The sequence below is a fragment of the Gorilla gorilla genome, chromosome 5, assembly GCF_029281585.2.
Source record: "Gorilla gorilla gorilla isolate KB3781 chromosome 5, NHGRI_mGorGor1-v2.1_pri, whole genome shotgun sequence".
NCBI classification, from domain to species: domain Eukaryota; kingdom Metazoa; phylum Chordata; class Mammalia; order Primates; family Hominidae; genus Gorilla; species Gorilla gorilla.
Window position 1 is genome coordinate 35,079,201 of NC_073229.2, and position 19,483 is coordinate 35,098,683.

Sequence of the window (19,483 nt, forward strand, 5' to 3'; positions counted from 1 at the left end):
GTGTGCCACCACTCCTGGCTAATTTTTATATTTTTTGTAGAAAAAGTTTTTCTCAATATTGTCCAGGCTAGTCTCAAACTCCTAGGCTCAAGTGATCTACCCGCTTTGGTCTCCCAAAGTGCTGGGATTATAGGCATGAGCCACTGTGCCTGGACCAGGCCTGTGTTTTTTAAAATCTCTGAAGCATGAGATAATGGTGATGAGGAAGAAGTGCTGGAGATGCAGGGACTGACAGAACCCTTTTCTCCTCTCAACTGTTTCTCCTACAACCTATTGGTCAGCTAAATGCTGTAGTGTCCAAAACAGAAGCCATTAGCCACATGTGTCCATTGAGCACTTGGAATGTGGCTAGTGAGGAGTTAAATATTTTATTTTATTTTACTCAATTCATTAATTGAACTAATTTAAAATTTAATGATAATAGCAACATGTCTAGTGGCTGCCACGTTGAACAGAACGACTATAAAGCACTTCTTGCTAGAAGTTTCTTTATCATTGTTCTGTCCCTGTCCAATTGCCATTTTATTTTATTTATTTATTTTTGGGGGCAGGGTCTGGCTGTGTTGACAGACTGAAGTGCAGTGGTGCAATCATAGCTCACTACAGCCTCAACCTCCCAGGCGCAAGCAATCCTCCTCCCTCAGCCTCCCAAGTAGCTGGGATTACAGGTGCATGCTACCACACTCAGCTAATTTTTGTATTTTTTGTAGAGACAGGGTCTCACCATGTCTCCCAGGTTGATCTCAAACTTCTAACATCAAGCGATCCATCCACCTCAGCCTCCCAAAGTGCCTGGATTACAGGTGTGAGCCACGCACCTGGCCCTGCTATTTTAGTTTTTTGTGTCCTCACAAAGATGTAGAGGAGACTTCTTCTATGAGGGATAAAGTGGGGGGACAGAGGGAAAAGCACACCTGAACTCCTCCACCAACTTGGACATGAACACCTCCATCATCACGAAAGTTCTTTTGGTGGCTGGGCTCAGTAGCTCAAGCCTGTAATCCCAGCACTTTGGGAGGCCGAGGCGGGTGGATCACCTGAGGTCAGGAGTTCCAGACCAGCCTGGCCAACATGGCGAAACCCCATCTCTACTAAAAATACAAAAATTAGCCAGGTGTGGTGGCTTACTCTTGTAATCCCAGCTACGCGGGAGGCTGAGGCAGGAGAATCACTTGAACCCGGGAGGCAGAAGTTGCAGTGAGCCGAGATTGCACCTCTGCACTCCAGCTTGGGTGACGGAGCAAGACTCCATCTCAAAAAAAGAAGAAGAAGAAGAAAAAAGAAAGTTATCTTGGCCCCTGCTGCTCTCGGTTTGCTGACCATGTTTGAACATGATAGATTTGAACCAACGTGATAAATGAAATTTGCTGTCTGCTTACTTCCAAAGCCAAGAACTGAAGAGTGATTAAACTGCACTGACTGCCTGTCTTAAAATACACAAAGCAAATGCTACCATGAGTCAGCCAAGATCAAGCCCCGCTCCAGAATGCAGACTGTTCATCACTGCTCCAGAAACCAGGGAAAGACATCTGGGACTTTAGGCACTAGGGCTGGATGGTATGTGGAGAGTTGAAAAACTACAGAATGTACTCTTACATAATGGCTAAGATTCCTCCACTGATAAATGCCAACTTTCCAGTGGACCACAGGAAATTGTCTATTTTGGGCCACTCCGTGGGAGGCCATGGAGCTCTTACTCATGTTGTGAAGAATCCTGGAAAGTGCAAATCTATGGCAGCATTTGCTCCAATTTGCAGCCAGTTCTCTCTTTTTGGAGGGTGGAGGTGGGGATGGGGTAAAAATCTCTCAATGGATATTTGAAATCAGATCACAAAAATAAAAGGCTTATGATGCTGCCATTCTTAGAAAGTTCTATTCAGGTTCTGGTTAGACGTAATCAAGGAAATGATGATGAAACATTTCAGCAAGATAGCTACTTCCTTACACCAACTGTTTTTAGATTTCAAGAGGCTTATAATTACAGTTACTTTTCTTTGCAATCTTCATTAACGACCACATCAGACTTCATGCAAAATACCTGAACGCAGGAAATATCAGACACTGAAGTCTCTTCTGAATTATATGTTAGAATAAAGGAAAATGCAGTTATTGTATTTCAAAATATGAGTTTTTATGACCCTAAAAGATCTTCATTCATAGTAGAATCATGTTCGAAATAAATGTACATAATACAAACAACACAAAAAGTTCAAATGTATACTCATGGTTTTAGAAAGTGTATCAACCTTCAAAATGTTTGAATGGTCCCATCCAGTTACTTAGACTTTTCCATAGTTTCTTTATTCGTTTATTTATTTACTTATTTATTTATTATTTATTGAGGTGGAATTTTGCTCTTGTTGCCCAGGCTGGAGTGCAATGGTGCGATCTTAGCTCACTGTAACCTCTGTCTCCCAGGTTCAAGCGATTCTCCAGCCTCAGTCTCCCAAGTAGCTGGGATTACAGGCATATGCCACCACACCCAGCTAATTTTTAAAAATATTTTTAGTAGAGATGGGTTTTCACCATGTTGGCCAGGCTAGTTTCAAACTCTGGACCTCAGGTGATCTGCCCGCCTTGGCCTCCCAAAGTGCTAGGATTATAGGCATGAGCCACCGCGCCCGGCCTGCTTTCTTTTCTTTTCTTTTGTTTTCTTTTCTTTTCGTTTCGTTTCTTTTCTTTTCTTTTCTTTCTCTCTCTCCCTCCCTCCCTCTCTCTCTCTCTCTCTCTTTCTTTATTTTTAGATACAGAGTCTCTCTCTGCCACCCAGGTTGGAGTGCAGTGGTGCGATCACAGCTCACTGCAGCCTCAACCTATAGGGCATAAGTGATCCTCCCACCTCAGCCTTCTGAGTAGCTGGGGCCACAGACACTGTGCCATTGCACCTTGCTTTTTTTTTTTTTTTTTAATTTTCTGTGGGGACAGAATCTCCCTCTGTTGCCCAGGCCAGTCTTGAACTCCTGGGTCCAAGCAATCCTCCCTCTTGGCCTCCCAAAGTGCTGGGATTATAGGGATGAGCCACCTCGCCCAGCCAATTGCTTTTTTAAAAATGTGGAGCAGATAGGTCTCACTTTACAGATTTCTTTGACGCTTTTTATAAAGTTGTAGTAAATTATTCAAGATTTGGCTGAAGATGAGTTTTGTTGCATAAAGAATGAATTTTCACTACTGCATATGTGAGAAGTAAGAAATTAATCACTTTTTTTTTTTTTTTTTGAGACAGAGTCTAGCTCTGTCACCAGGCTGGAGTGCAGTGGCGTGATCTCGGCTCACTAAAACCTCCGCCTCCCAGGTTCAAGTGATTCTCCTGCCTCAGCCTCCTGAGTGGCTGGGACTACAGGCGCGCCACCACACCCAGCTAATTTTTGTATTTTTAGTAGAAACGGGGTTTCACTGTGTTGGCCAGGATAGTCTCGAGCTCCTGACCTCTTGATCTGCCCGCCTCAGCCTCCCAAAGTGCTGGGATTACAGGCGTGAGCCACCGTGCCCTGCCCATCACTCTTTTTTTTTTAGAATCAATTTAGATTCAAGACCCTGGAATTTTTCTTCTTCATTAGGTCAGAAACCGGAAATACCAACTTTATTCCGTTCTGTGCCATAGAATTATCTCTTCCCAGATACTGCCCCACTTCCCAGGCATTTTGCAGAAGTGCCATTGAATTTGTTTCATCACTACTAGGAGAAATCCACAGAATTGTAGTTAGGTGGCTACTGAAGTTTCAAAAATGCAGAATTTCACCCATTAATGTTTTTATTATTCTTAAAACGTGAAATTAAAAAGGTAGCCTCACCAGACTCTTTCAATTTCAATTCAAGATTGCTTTCAGCGAGACCCGCCATGTGGTCATGGAAAGTCGACTTGAAAGATTTTGTTCCAGCCAGGCCCTGTTCCATGGGCCAGTGATGCCCGCAGCCCAGCCAGCCATGCTCGCCACCCCGGCACCGTGGGCTGTCTTGGTTCTGTCTGTCCTCATTGGCCGCATAGTGCATTCTGCCTTTCCTGCTGCCTGCTCCTGGGCCTGCCTGCATGTGCACATTGCTGTGGGGCCCCCATGGGAATCCTCACCTCTTTTGTCTCAGTCACTGCGCCTCCAGTTTGCCGAGTGTCCAGCTCTTATGAATCCCTGGAAAGTAGAAGCCCGGGGAAAGAGCCAACACCAAGGAGGCCCCTAGCTCCCTTCTTCACACCACCGTTCCACTCACTATTAACAGATTTGATGGGGCCCATAGAACTTCTGAAATGCTATGAGTGAACATATGCTGTCTCTAAAGCATAGAAAACCCAGCTGCTTCTAGTACCACATGAAATCTTATTCAAAAGAACAGAAGTGGCTGGGCTTGGTGGCTCATGCCTGTAATTCCAACACTTTGGGAGGTTGAGGCAGCAGGATCACTTGAGGCCAGGAGTTTGAGACCAGCCTGGGCAAAAGAGTGAGACCTCATCATTACAAAAATTAAAAAATTAGCATAGTGCATGCCAGTAGTCCTAGCTACTTGGGAGGCTGAAGTAAGAGGATTGCTTGGGCCCAGGAGTTCGAGGCTACTGTGAGCTATGATCCCACCACTGCACTCTACCCTGGGTTACGGCATGAAACCCCATTTAAAAAAAAAAAAAAGAAAAGGAAGAAAGGGAGGAAGAGAAGGAAGGAAGGAAGGAAGGCCAGGTGTGGTGGCTCATGCTTGTAATCCCAGCACTTTGAAAAGCCAAGACAGGTGGATCACTTGAGCCCAGCAGTTTGAGACTAGCCTGGCCAACATGGCAAAACTCCATCTCTACAAAAAATACAAAATTTAGCTGGGAGTGATGGCACACACTTGTAGTCCCAGTTACTCGGGAGGCTGAGGAAGGAGGATTGCTTGAGCCTAGGAGGTAGAAGCTGCAGTGAGCAAAGATTGCACCACTGCACTCCAGCCTGGGTGACAGAGTGAGACCTCATCTCAAAAATAAAATAAAATAAAAATTTAAAGGCTTTAATAAATTTTAAGAGACAGAAAGAGAAAGGAAGGGAGGAAGGAGGGAGGGAGGGAAGGAGAGAAGAAAGGAAGGGAAGGAAGGAAGAAAGGGAAGGAAGGAAGGAAGCAAGGAAGCAAGGAAGGAGGGAAGGGAGGGAGGGAGGGGGGAAGGAGGGAGGGCAGGATGGCAGAAGCTAATTAAGATATAGTTGACAAATAAAAATTGTATACAGACACTCCTTGACTTATAGTGGGGCTATGTCCCAATAAACCCATTGTAAGTTGAAAATATTGTGAATGGAAAATGCACTTAATACCCCAGATAAACCCATGATGAAGTCAAACATCCTAAGTCAGGACTGTCTGTGTATTTACCCAAGGTGTACAATGTGATGTTTCTATATACGTATACATTGTGAAATGGTTACATCAAGCTGGTGAACATACCCATACCTCACATACTTACTTTTTGTTGTGGGGACATTGAAGATCCAGCCTCTCAGCAATTTGCAAGTACATAATACATTATTATTAACTGTGGTCACCATGCTACACAATAGATCTCCAGAACTTGCTCCTCCTCTCTAACTGAAACTTTGTACCCTTGGACCAACATCTCTCCATGCCCCACTCTAGTCCCTGGCAACCACCATTCTACTCTCTGCTTCCCAGTTCAACCTTTTGAGATTCCATAAGCTGAGTCTTTATTGTAGACTCAGATATTCTTGTGTGAGCACTGACGAGATGACTACCCCAAAGCCGACATGGTGTAATCAAAGTGTGCATGCTGATACATTTCCTTAGTTCAGGAATTTCCCCGGTGTGATCAAGTTCTCATGTCGGCAGCTGAGAAAGCCACTGACAGCTGGGGAGCTATTTTCTCCTTTAGTCACATGATGATAGAGATAATCCTGGATGGGAAGTGTGGGGGAGAGAAGGAGGAGAATGTTGGTTGTTCTGTCCAGAATTGGTAAGGGGGCTCCTAGAGCTTCCTTTCCTGTAGACTCAGCATCTAAATAACTCGTGATGTTATCCTGTATGTTCAATGAGAAACAACTGGATCAGATCAACAAAACACTTGAGGTATCAGAAAGAAGGCTCAGGTTTTAAAAAATCAGTCTTATTTTTCTTTTGTTGTTTTTTTGTTTTTTTGAGACGGAGTCTCGCTCTGTCACCCAGGCTGGAGTGCAGTGGCACAATCTCGGCTTGCTGCAACCTCTGCCTCCCGGGTTCACGCCATTCTCCTGACTCAGCCTCCCGAGTAGCTGGGACTACAGGCGCCCGCCACCACGCCCGGCTAATTTTTTGTATTTTTAGTAGAGACAGGGTTTCACCATGTTGGCCAGGATAGTCTCGACCGCCTGACCTCGTGATCTGCCTGCCTCGGCCTCCCAAAGTGCTGGGATTACAGGTGTGAGCCACCGCGCCCAGCCAGTCTTATTGTTATTTTTAAGGATCATTGCAAAAATATTTCATCCAGATTGCATTGTTGCCAAAAACTGAGGAACCCATAACACTCAATAGAATATTGTTTTCCAAGCGTGAGGTCTGGCCAGGACAATTATTCAAAGTTAATCCCTCTTGTTTTGGTCATCAACAAAACAATGATGATGGAACTAAAACAGGCAGAAACTTGGATATCTAGAGTTGGTCTTTGTAAAACGTTTGTACATACCCTGACTAGGAATCTCCCTGACTGGAGGGAGAGTTACTGTTTTGGAATTTTCCACTGGCTGTCTTAGAGATTCCATGGAATTTACAGGTTAATCCACTCTTTATTTTGTATATATTAAACATTATAAATATTCTGTATTTAATGGTGCTAGGTATATAATATGCACAGTATATACAATATTAAATTCATAATACACCACTGACTTTCATTTATTGTTTAAGATTGCTTTTGGACAATCAAAGTTTCTTCTAGGCAATGCATATTTTCCCTATTTTGTCCTATGTGTTATGTGTCACAATATTCACTTCAAGTGATATTTATTGAGAGCCATCTATGTGCCAGGTGTGTGATATTTGGGCATTTGTTTCACTTCAAAGGGGGTTGTTAATTTCGGCTAAGTTCTGGGTAGACTTCTCCACACCTCTCAGTTTTCTTTCTTTGCCTTTGCCTGATGCCCCATTTCTAGCAATAGTGTAAAAACTTACTTCTGCCATGATTAAATGAGAGGGGCAGGATTCTACTCAATACTCACAATTTTATCTTTAAAACTGAAATCTAATGCTTTTTTTTTTTTTAACGGAGTCTTGCTCTGTAGCCCAGGCCCAGGCCAGAGTGCAATGGCATGATCTCTGCTCACTGCAACCTCTGCCTCCTGGGATCACGGAGTTCTCCTGCCTCAGCCTCCCAAGTAGCTGTGATTACAGGCACCCGCCACCACGCCTAGCTAATTTTTGTATTTTTAGTAGAGACAGGGTTTAGCCATGTTGGCCAGGCTGGTCTCGAACTCCTGGCCTCAGGTGACCCACCCGCCTCGGCCTCCCAAAGTGCTGGGATTACAGGCATGAGCCACCACGCCTGGCCTGAAATCTAATTCTTGATTTCAACTATAGATTATGGCTTCTCTTTTAACTTACAACTACAAAATATACCACATAGAAGAGATATGAAGAGAAATGAAAGAATACACAAATACATGCTGTTAGGATGATGTGATATTTTTATCTGTTCTATATTTTCATTACTTTTAAGATTCTATATTAAAATGGAAAATAAATAAACTTGCTTTCTTAACTAATAAAACCTAACCATTGGCCTCAGGCAATTTCACCCTCTGAAGCCTTCTTTATACTCAGAGTACAAGTGTTAAATATCATATTGGTAGCTTTTTCTGGAGTCAAATTGGCCTACAGGTCTCTTATATTATCTCGAATAATTTCTCTTCCTCAGACTGTCTCTAAATTTTGATGTCTGGCTTTTCTCTTATTAATTCTGCTATCAAAACCATTACCGTATTTCTTCTCAATAATTGGAATTTTTATAAAAACATGTTAAATGCTTTTGGCAATCGTTTTATTTCCTACATTGTTTAAGATAAACTTGCTGACTGGGCACGGTAGTTCACGTCTGTAATCCCAGCACTTTGGGAGGCCAAGGAGGGCAGATCATGAAGTCAGGAGATCGAGACCGTCCTGGCTAACACGGTGAAACCCCGTCTCTACCAAAAATACAAAAAATTAGCAGGGCATGGTGGCGGGTGCCTGTAGTTCCAGCTACTCGGGAGGCTGAGGCAGGAGAATGGCGTAAACCCAGGAGGCAGAGCTTGCAGTGAGCTGAGATCGTGCCACTGCACTCCAGCCTGGGCGACAGAGCGAGACTCTGTCTCAAAACAAAACAAAACAAAAAGATAAACTTGCCTATTTCTCTGTAAGTCCCGACTTTACATCTGGATTTGTTTCATTAAGCAAACTAATAAAACCATAGACTCACCACTGCTTGCATACCATGAACTGTCCTTGTTCAGGAACACTATGTATAGCTGTGCGGGATGGCTTACGGATGAATGGAGGATATTTGCTAACAGGTGACAAGAGGAAGAGACACCACACGGGCTGGTAGCAGCTCTTTCCTTAGGATTGTGAAATAACATAAAAGATATTTGAGATATCTATGGCCTTGCTTTTAGGCACTTATGGGTTGATAGGGGACACTTAAAAAACAGAAAACAGAAGAAGTTTAAGATAGTACTTTCTTTCTAATTTAATGAATAAACTGTAAATTTCAAAGGTATTTAAGGAAGGAAGAGATGCAAGTGGACTGAAGCATTCAGGTACAGTTCTAAAAGTCAGTGACATTTAAAAAAGATGATTATGTTAGTTAAGATCAGTGGTCTTATCTATTTTTAGTTACATAAATTTTATGTGGGGACAATTTCATCCACAAGGTAGATTATTAGAGACACACACAGTGGTTTGAGTGGTGTCAGGCACCTCCTTCCTCTTCTCAAATACCTTCTTCTAACCCACCCTGACTTCAATACCTGGAATCTGAGTTAAGGTACGGCCATCATAAGATGGTCTTTTAAAAAAGAAGATATTTCCAAAAGGCTAAACCTACCAAACATGATCTACCCAGATGATTCTGATGAATGAGGCTGTTTGTGCCTCAGGTCAAACAGGCCCTCAGGAGAAGATCTGGAGAAAAGACCATAGAAGCCGGGATGCCATCTGATACAGCAGCCTGTGGTTTTGTTTAGTTTGGTTTAGTTATCCGTGGTCATCTGTAGCCTGAAGATATTAAATGGAACATTCCATAAATACACAATTTTAAATTTCAAACTGTGCTCCATTCTGAGTAGGGTGATGAAATCTCAAGCCATCCTGTTCCATCCTGTCCATTTGTGAATCATCCCTTTGCCCAGCATATTTATGCTGTCTAACAAGCTTGTCCAACTTGGGGCCTGTGAGCCACACGTGGCCTAGGATGCCTTTGAATGTGGCCCAACACAAATTCGTAAACTTTCTTAAAGTATTATGACATTTATATATATATATATAATTTTTTTTAGCTCATCAGGTATCATTAGTATTTTATGTGTGGCCCAAGACAATTCTACTTCTTCCACTGTGGCCCAGGGAAACCAAAAGATTGGATACCCCTGCAGTCCAAGCTATCTGCGTGTTGACATCATCGGCTCCTGCGTCCAACCATAGCCATGGTAATGACTCCATGATCCAGTGTCACTGATATGGTTTGGATCTGTGTCCCTACCCAAATCTCATGTTGAATTGTTATCCCCAGTGCTGGAGGTGGGGTTTGGTGGGAGGTAATTGGAGCATGAGGGCAGTTTCACATGGTTTGGCACCATCCTCCCTTGGTGCTGTCCTTGCAATAGTGAGTTTTCGTGAGATCTGGTTGTTTAAAACTGTGTGGCCCCTCCCCCCTCCCCTTGCTCCTGCCACTTAAGATGCCTCACTCTCCCTTTGCCTTCCACCATGATTGAAAGCTCCTTGAGGCCTCACTAGAAGCAGAAGCCGCTATGCTTCCTGTACAGCCTGCAGAACCATGAGACAATTAAACCTCACTTCTTTATAAATTACCCAGTCTCGGGCATTTGTTTATAGCAATGCAAGAACAAACTGATAAAATCACCCAAAGCAGGTGACTCGTCTTCTGACATAATCATCAGAAGATGAATAGTAGCCTGATGCGCCATCACAATGCCTATGTCATTCACCTCAGCTCATTAAATCCCACAGGCATCTTATCATCTCACATCACCACAAGAAGAAGAAGGGCAAGTATACTACAATGAGATATTTTAAGAGAGGGAGAAGGACTACATTCACATAACTTTTACAACAGTATATTGTTATAATTGTTCTATTTTATTATTAATTGTTATCACTGATCTCTTACTGTACTTAATTTATAAATTAAACATAATAGGTACATATGTATAGGAAAAAAAAATACTGTATAGAAGCCTCAATACGAATCTGTGGTTTCAGGAATCCATTGGGGGTCTTCGAACGTATCCCTCGTGGATACGGGGGGACTACTGTACTGTATAAACTTTATAGAATGTTGAGGTCCTGGGTCACCTCCTCTGTTGAGATTCTAGCAAAGCCCCTTACATAGAAGAGTTCATAAAAAGTTTTATTTTATATAAACAAAGGTAAGAGAGCAGTAGAATCATTCTAACCATAGGTTAAATAGGGAAAAAGGATTTTTCCCCTGAGTCTACTGTGTTATCAGCCCTTGAGTTCAGCCTTGGCTGTTGCAATTGGAGTGTAATCCATGGGGACAAACTCAGTGCAGAGGAGGTGGCTCAGAATGCAAGGACAAGGGCACAAGGTGGAAGAAGAGACCAGAATACTTTTAGCAAAGACAAGGAAGGAGACATCAACTCAAAAGAAATATGCAGGACAAAGGAGATGACGGGAGAAATTTTGAGGTAGAGGGGAGAAAAGTTGAAGGAGTAGAAGTTAACACAGTTATCAGCCTCTTTGTCTGGCACATCATGAGATCATGGGCTAAGGAGAAAGGCAGGTTTGGGCTGGAATCTCAAGGGGAACTGAAAAGATTTAGAAAAGCCCAGCTACTGTCCTCTTCTTTCCAATTCCACTATTTTCTGACCTAATCCTGTACAAGAAAATGTTATCAACAAATACGTAGTCAGTGATCTTCATGTGTCTGGCCTGAGAAAATAGTGATTAACCAAACAGACCTAATCCCCACTTTCTTGCAATGTATAGGTCTAGTTGGAAAATATGGACAATAAGTATCAAAGAGTTGTGAGGAAGAAGTGTTCACTGGGGGCTAGCCCTTTTGGGGAGACATCATATAGCAGACAGATGCTATGACAGGGCTAGTTAAGGGAAGAGTTCAGGCTTCAAGGTGAGGCTCGTTACTTTCCCCTCCAGACTAGCTAATTATTTTTTAGTGGATTTCCCTGCCTCCTATCTCTTTCCAGTCCTATATACCACCACCAAATTAACCATTGCTATCATGATTATGCTCAAAAATGGTCAATAGTCCCCCAGTGCCTACTACTTAGGCTTCAAACATTTTAGGCTGAGATTGAAGGCCTCTACCAGCCAGGGCCTAACCTTCCTTCCATACCTGGCTTCCACAACCCTCCAATCCAGCTAAACTCACAGACTGTCCTTCATACATGCCATCCTTTATTACCTCTCCACTTTTGTCCCTGCCCATCATCTTGAGGGTTTTTCCTCCACAATCCACTCTTAATGTCTCATTTCCGCATGAAGACTCAACTTTCATGTCCATCAGAAAGTGTTCTCTGATCCCCAGTCTAGAAGCAACCTTCCTTTCTTCTGAACATCCACGGAAATTTGTTCATACTTCTTTTAGAATATTTTTTACGACATTCCTAGAGCTGTGGTTATTTTTATACTCTTCACATCTTCCTACTATATTATCAACCTAAAGACAGGATTTGTGGCTCATCCACTCTTAGACTCCATAATACTTTATACTCCAATAAAAAACAGATTTAGCTAAGGAAATACTCTGCTAATGTTTGTTGAAGTTAGTGCTAAAAAAAAGTCATATGAATGGATGCTTGGAACTTCCCTGTGATCCTGCACACATTGATTCTTATGGATATATATTTTTTCTGCATTTCTGGAACACAAATGTTCTAAATGCATACATACTTCATCCATCCATCCATTCATTCATTATTTAATACAAACATATTGAATGCCCACCATATGCAAGGTATCCACAGGATAGGGAGGGTGCTGGCTCTGGCTTTATGCAATGTACGCACTCATTGATCAATGTTTATGTCATTTTGTTTCCCTTCTTTCCAGACAAAGAGAAGCAAAGACTCACTGCACCTCATTACTGTCAGCAGAGAGCAATGTGTAATTGGAATAACCTTTGTATAAGTGCTGACCTATGGGGTCAGAATAAGCCTTATAATGTACAGAACCAACTTATGTGCAATTTTAACATCGACAGAGAATATTGGCCTTTAAGAAATTCATCTCATATTTATTGTTTGGAGATTTTACTTTCAGAAGATATCAGTTACATTTCCCCTCTTTTTCTCTCTTCTCTGCAATTATTTTCCTGGCATTCATTCAATAAAGAGCTTCAAGTCACTTTTTTAGACTGAAATAAACTTTGATGAAAATTGAAAATCAATGCTTTCCTTCTAATGACGTTAAGAGAAAAGCCTCCAATTTTGCAATTATAATCAATATATAAAGGGGAAGTGGCCACAAATATGCTGCACATCTTAAGAAGCCGAGTGGGTTTGGTTACTTTAATTTTTAAATAATCAGGACATTTTAAAAGTTGCTGTTTATAAAATACTTTTTAAAAATGTCATCACACGCACTATGAGTGCACTCAGTCTTGATGCCTCGCTAAAGCATTAGCTGTCTAGCTCCTTCTCCTCCCAGAGCCTTTATCCTCATGTTGGGTCTGGGGACACACATGCCGTCTCTTGATTCCTAAGGATCCATTACCCATTTCTCTGCACAAATCTTCGGGGATCCAACCTATCTGTGCCTCCTTCAGCCAGGAGCCTCCGGATCTTTCCAGACTTCTTTGCAATACTGCCTCATGCACTGAATCCATTTCTCGCATAGCCTGGGGCTTGGCAGGCAGGCTGGCGTTCCCTGGCTCTGCCTTCCCCATATCCCTGTCTTTTCTCCCACGGCCCATCTGCCCCTCCTTTCCTCCACCCCCTTCTCCTCTCTGCTCCCCTTTATTTCCACTCCCCACCCGCGTGGCTTTGCTCTCCCTCTCCCCCCTCAGCTCGTCTGTATTTGGAGCTCCGGAAGCTGCCGGCGACTCTCTCCTGGAGCAGCGTGACTGACACCGGCTCCTATTCAGCTGGGAGGAGGGAGAGGGGAGGAGAAGGGGAGGGCCGCGGGAGGAGGGTACGAGTGGCCGACCACGGATTTGCATTGCCGAGGACGGGACCCCAGGGCAGCGAAGCAGGTAATCCTGCAGCGGTCGGGGCCCGGCGAGGCGGGGAGGGGTCGGGGTGCAGGTGCGGGGGGCGCCTGGCGGCGGGCGCTGGCAACTTGCGCCCGATGGGTGGGGTAGGGAAGCGGCCGGGACGCGGCGGCTGTGGCGGCAGCGCGAGGGGAATAAAGGCGGCGCGGGCGCGGGGGCCGGGGCGCGGCGACCCCGGGCGCGGGGCGCGGGCGCGGGCGGACTCCTATCTGGGTCAGCGGAGCGGCGCGCCCTGCCCCCGCCTCCCCAGCTCCGGCGTCCTGGCCGCTCCGAAGGCGGGGTGCGGGCAGGAGCTGCCCGGGGTTGGCGGGCGGCCGCGGCCTCCCCACCCCAGCGCCGCCGCCCGCCCGGCCGCTCTAACTTTGGGGGTCTCGTCCACCGGGCTGTGAGTCTTCCAGGGGGGTGGGGGTGGGAGTCATTGCGCCGGCTCTGACCAGAGCCACCTCGATCAGAAAGTGCTGGAAAGAAACAGACCTGGCTTCCCCTCTGCAGAACCTGACTTGAGGCGATGAGTCACTTCTAAAAAATGCAGAGGCAACTGAGACTGGAGGAACGGCTCGGAAAAACGGCACCCGCCGCTGGCTCTCTGACTGCTTTGGGTAGAGGGGTGTTCGTGGAAGTAGCCGCCCTATCATCACTTTTAGGGCCAAAAATCAACCTGCAGATGGCCTTTTCTTTATTCTCATCAGAGTGGTGTTCGCTGCAAGTTGTAGCAATATTTGAATGGATGCATTCTTAAAAATGAGTATGTATGGGTGACTGCATTTAGGAAATTGAACCGGCACTAGGTCCAAACAGCCAGAGTGGAGATGAACACTTGGTAAAAACATCTAGGACCTTTGGTTTTATAGTTATGGAAATGCAGAAGCTTCTGGGACTTGAGCACTGTAGTTTACTGAGTACTCCTATTTCCTTACGGCTTCTGTAGATTTCATTTAAGCAATGTTCCTTAGAATTCTTGGTAAACTATCTAAGCCCACTTAGTGTAAAATTACAACGGTAGAGTGAACTTTAGAGAATTGGATTTATAGTTACTAGAGTCTAATTAGACTGCAAGCCTCTTGAAAGCAAGGATGGGTTGTTTGGTAGTTCCTACAGCACCAAACAGTATTTGGCTCACAGCATGTAATGGATAGACAATAAAAGTGTGTGAAATAGTTAATTCAGTACCTTAAGTGTAGATGGAGCATGACTTCTTGAATATACTGCATATTTTGCAAGGAAAGGCGACTTCTCCATGAATCCCAAAATTTAAAAAATTCTTAATAACATTACAATCAAAGTGTCATATAAATACTTCTTAAGGATAAAGAGAAAAAGAAGTTGACTATGAGAAATCAGGAAGGTGATTATCAAGGTGGTCTTTGCTAGTAGGAAGTAAGCTTTTGTTCCCCATCGTTAATGTGAGAAGTAATTTAATTTGTTGATACAGGGTAGGGTTTGGTAAACCTTTGAGTTAAGAGCTAGATAGTAAACATGTAGGTTTTGCAGGCCATATGGTCTCCTTAGCAACTACTCAGTTCCACGGTTATAGTTTGAAAGCAGCTAAAGACAATACCTAAAGGAATGGTATGTTTGTGTTTTACTTTATTTACAGACATTGAACCTTGAACTTTTCACCAGTAACAAAATATTCTTCTGTTTTTTTCCAGGCATTAAAAAATGTAAAAACTATTCTTAGCTTGAGGCAGGAGCAGAAAACACAAAAGTAAGAGAGAAGGGAATGGATTTGTCCTTCTAGTAGTAGTTTGCTACTCCCACTGATTGATTCTGTGCTAGAATCTGGAGAGGAGCCTATTGAAAGGATTAATGGGCCACATTCTCTTGAGTGCCTGTTATACCTTGGCAGTTAAGTTAAATACCCTCCAGAAAAGCATTAACTTATTTTGAGCATTATGGAGTTTTGTTTTGTTTTGAATATTTCCTAACATCTTTATGCATGAGGTTTTGTTTTGTTTTTAATTTATTATGTAACATTTTATATGTAAAAATAATATGCTAAGTCTAGGTGAGTTATGAACATTATATTCAACTGAACACCTGTGAACCCATCACTAGGTTTATAAACTAGGGCTTAAGAACTAGATAGTTGTGAAAAGATAGCTCATAGAATGGGAGGAAATATTTAGGAATCATGTATCTGATAAGGGACTTGTATCCACAGCATATAAAGAGTTCTTACAACTCAATAATAAAAAGAAAAATAATCCAATTTAAAAATGGGCAAAGGATCTGAATAGCTATCTCCAAAGAAGATATACAAATGGCCAATAAACCCATGAAAAGATACTCAACATCATTATTCATCAGAGAAATGCAAATCAAAACCACGATGGGATACCACTTTATACTCACTAGCATGGCTATAATCAAAAAGTCAGATAATAACAAATACTGGTGAGGATGTGGAGGAATTGGAACCTTTGTACACCGCTGATGGGAATATAAGATGGTGCCCTCACTTTGGAAAAGTTTGGCAGTTCTTCAAATTAAACATAAAGTTACCATATGACCTAGCAATTCCATTGTAAATATATGTCCAAGAGAAATTAAAACATATGCTCACAAAAAAACCTGTACACAGATGTTGACAGCAACACCATTTATAATAACCAAGAGGTGGAAACAAACCAAATGACTATCAGTTGATGAGTGGATAAATAAAAGGTGGTATATCCATACAGCGAGATATTATTTGACCATAAAAAGGAGTGGAGTACTGATACATGCTACAACATGGATGAATCTTGAAAACATTATGCTAAGTGAAAGAAGCCAGTCAAAATATCACATACTGTATGATCTATTCATTTGAAAATGTCCAGACCAAGGAAATGTATAGAGCTAGAAAGTAGATTTTTTGTTGCTTAGGGCTGAAGGGGCTGGAGGTGGGTTGGGTAGGGAAGTGATAGATAAAGGTCACAGGGTTTCTTTTTGAGTTGAAACATGAAAATATCCTCTAATCGACTGTAGTGATAGTCGCACGTATCTGTGAATACACTAAAAACCATTGAGTTGTACACCTTTAATGGGTGAATTGTGTGGTATGTGAATTACATCTCAATAAAATTGTTAAAGAAAATAAACAGCAAACTAGGGGAAAAAGTACTAGATTGTTAGCATCCAGTTGCATCTTTGTGTTTTTCCTCTGTGCCTGCTCTCATGTCCCTCCCAACCCTGAATTTTGTGTTAATCATTCCCTGGTTTATTGTAAAACAGTTTTATCACATGTGTATGTATTCCAAAACAATAGTGTTTAGGTTTGTTTTTTGATTTATGAAAAAAGGTATTTATAATCTCGCATTCTCTTTTGAGATGGAGTCTGTCTCTGTCGCCCAGGCTGGGATGGAGTGGCACAATCTCAGCTTAGTACAACCTCCGCCTCTCAGGTTCAAGAGATGCTCCCGCCTCAGCCTCCTGAGTAGCTGGGATTACAGGCACGGGCCACCATGCCTGGCTAATTTTTGCATTTTTAGTAGAGAAGGGGTTTCACCATGTTGCCCAGGCTGGTCTCAAACTCCTGACCTCAGGTAATTTGCCCTTCTCGGCCTCCCAAAGTACTGGGATTACAGGCCTGAGCCACCGCACCCAGCCTAATCTTGCATTCTTAAAATTCAACATTAGGTCACTAAGAATTACCCACATTGGGCCGGGTGTGGTGGCTCACGCCTGTAATCCCAACATTTTGGGAGGCTGAGGCGGGCGCATCACGAGGTCAGGAGATCGAGACCATCCTGGCTAACGTGGTGAAACCCCATCTCTACTAAAAAATACAAAAAATTAGCTGGGCGTGGTGGCGGGCGCCTGTAGTCCCAGCTACTCGGGAGGCTGAGGCAGGAGAATGGCGTGAACCCGGGAGGCGGGGCTTGCAGTGAGCCGAGATCGCGCCACTGCACTCCAGCCTGGGCGACAGAGCAAGACTCCATATCAAAAAAAAAAAAAAAAAAGAATTACCCACGTTGTTGCATGTAGGTATGTAATATTTCTTGGCAAATATTCCATGATTTATTTCACCATTCTCGTTGACAGGCATTTGGGTTGGTTCCCATGTTTTGCTATTACAAAGAATGCTGCTTTGAAGACTTTTTTTTCCATGTGTCTTGGCACACATGTGCAAGAGTTCTTCACTGTGAATGTGCCATGTATTTTAATGGAAAAAAAAAAAAAGAAAACCTGATTCTCCTTTGACTTACACATTGATGGCATGTAACCACTTACTCATTTCCCCAAAGCAAGATAAAATGATTAGATCTGACATTCTGACTTCTCATCCTATTTACATTCTAGTTGTAAAAGTATTTCCCAACGTTTTAAGAAGTGTGGAAAATCTAAAATTTCACAACTCAGTTTCGCAGCAGAGCCTTTTAACCCGGTCACTCACAGACATCTTCATCTCCTTATATCACCTGGGTTTAGGATGAGAGGGAGGACAACTTTATTATTACATCAAAGGAACATTACTTTAATCAAAGTACATGAATGGTTACTAAACCTCATTAAAAGTTGCCTCGTATTGTATATCCTGCTGGGTGGTCTAGTATTTCCGATGTGATTTAGTTAGGTAAGTCTGATAACAATGAGCCTTGGGCAGATCTAGATCTGTCGTTGACTTAGGCAGTGAGCTTTTGCCATTCATTCAGGATATTTCTCCTTGAACTTAGAAGGGGGAAAGCACCTTAAAGTCAGAACAAACCATTATGAGGAATTTTAAAATTACTTTTACTATTTTAAGATATATATAAAATTTACGATTTTAAACTTTTTTTTTTTTTTTTTTTTTGAGACAGAGTCTTGCTCTGTCGCCCAGGCTGGAGTGCAGTGGCACGATCTCCTCTCACTGCAAGCTCTGCCTCCTGGGTTCAGGCCATTCTCCTGCCTCAGCCTCCCAAGTAGCTGGGACTACAGGTGCCCACCACCACGCCCAGCTAATTTTTTGTATTTTTGGTAGAGACGGGATTTCACCATTTTAGTCAGGATGGTCTCAATCTCCTGACCTCATGATCTGCCCGCCTCAGCCTCCCAAAGTGCTGGAATTACATGCGTGAGCCACCGTGCCCAGTCCAATTTTAAACATTTTTAAGCATACTATTCAGTGGCATTAAGCTCATTCTCACTGTTGTGCAACCATTACTATTGTCCATCTCCAGAACTTTTTCATCATCTGAAACTGAAACTTTGTACCCACTAAATATAACTCTGGATTCTCCTCTTCCACAATCCATGGCAACCACCATTCTACTTTCTGTCCCTGAATGTGCCTATTCTAAGTACCTTATACAATATTTGTCCTTTTGCTACATGAGCTTTGTTTGTTTGTTTTTGAGACAGAGTCTCGCTCTGTCACCCAGGCTGGAGTGCAGTGGCACCATCTCAGCTCGCTGCAACCTCCGCCTCCCAGGTTCAAGTGATTTTCGTGCCTCAGCCTTCCCAGTGCTGGGATTACAGGCGCGTGCCACCCCACCCAGCTAATTTTTATATTTTTAGTAGAGACAGGGTTTTGTCATGTTGGCCAGGCTGGTCTTGAACTCCTGACCTCAGGTAATGCACCTGCCTCGGTCTCCCAAAGTGCTGGGATTATAGGGATGAGCCACCACACCCGGCCTACATGAGCTTTTATATCCAGGGGAATTCCATCTTGTTTTGTTTCTGTCTTTAGTAGACACTTTTCCCACTTTAGGAAAATAATGGCTTCTTTCACTGAGAAATTATGTGAAGGGATTGTTTCCCTTTCAGTATACAGCCCTATGCAGAAAGGGACATAGGACATTGTCTGAAACCAGAAGAAGAAATTATGACTATTATGAATGAGGTCTTCATCTGCCCTGTCTAGTTAATTAGGCATCTAATAATCCTGGCTTCTCATTGAACACTTAGCCACCTGCAGAAGGTGCACTAGCCCCTAATTCTTAAAATTTCACATTTACCTGATACATGGAGGAAGTAAATGACCTTTGATGTTCCTGTTAGCCCTCAGCTTTTCAGAATGTAAAGGCCATTCTGCAATATAGAAGTCTGATCTAAAATCTTTTGTTTTGATGGGAAGAGGTATTCTGAGAGGCTGAAGGAGGGTTCCAAGAG

The 19,483-nt window shown here is 43.0% G+C and overlaps 1 protein-coding gene across 3 annotated transcripts in view; it reads left to right on the forward strand.

Moving 5' to 3' along the window:
- Nucleotides 1–12,844: 12,844 nt before the first annotated feature.
- The window catches only part of CAP2 (cyclase associated actin cytoskeleton regulatory protein 2), a 163,133-nt gene continuing 156,494 nt past the window's right edge, over nucleotides 12,845–19,483 (forward strand). For 2 of the 3 annotated variants that reach the window (XM_031012313.3, XM_055390676.2), the window contains exon 1: nucleotides 13,124–13,387. The gene's annotated coding sequence lies outside the window, so the exon portion shown is untranslated. Of the gene's footprint in view, nucleotides 13,388–19,483 lie in introns of all 3 variants that reach the window. The other variant, XM_004043309.5, reaches the window with a different exon arrangement.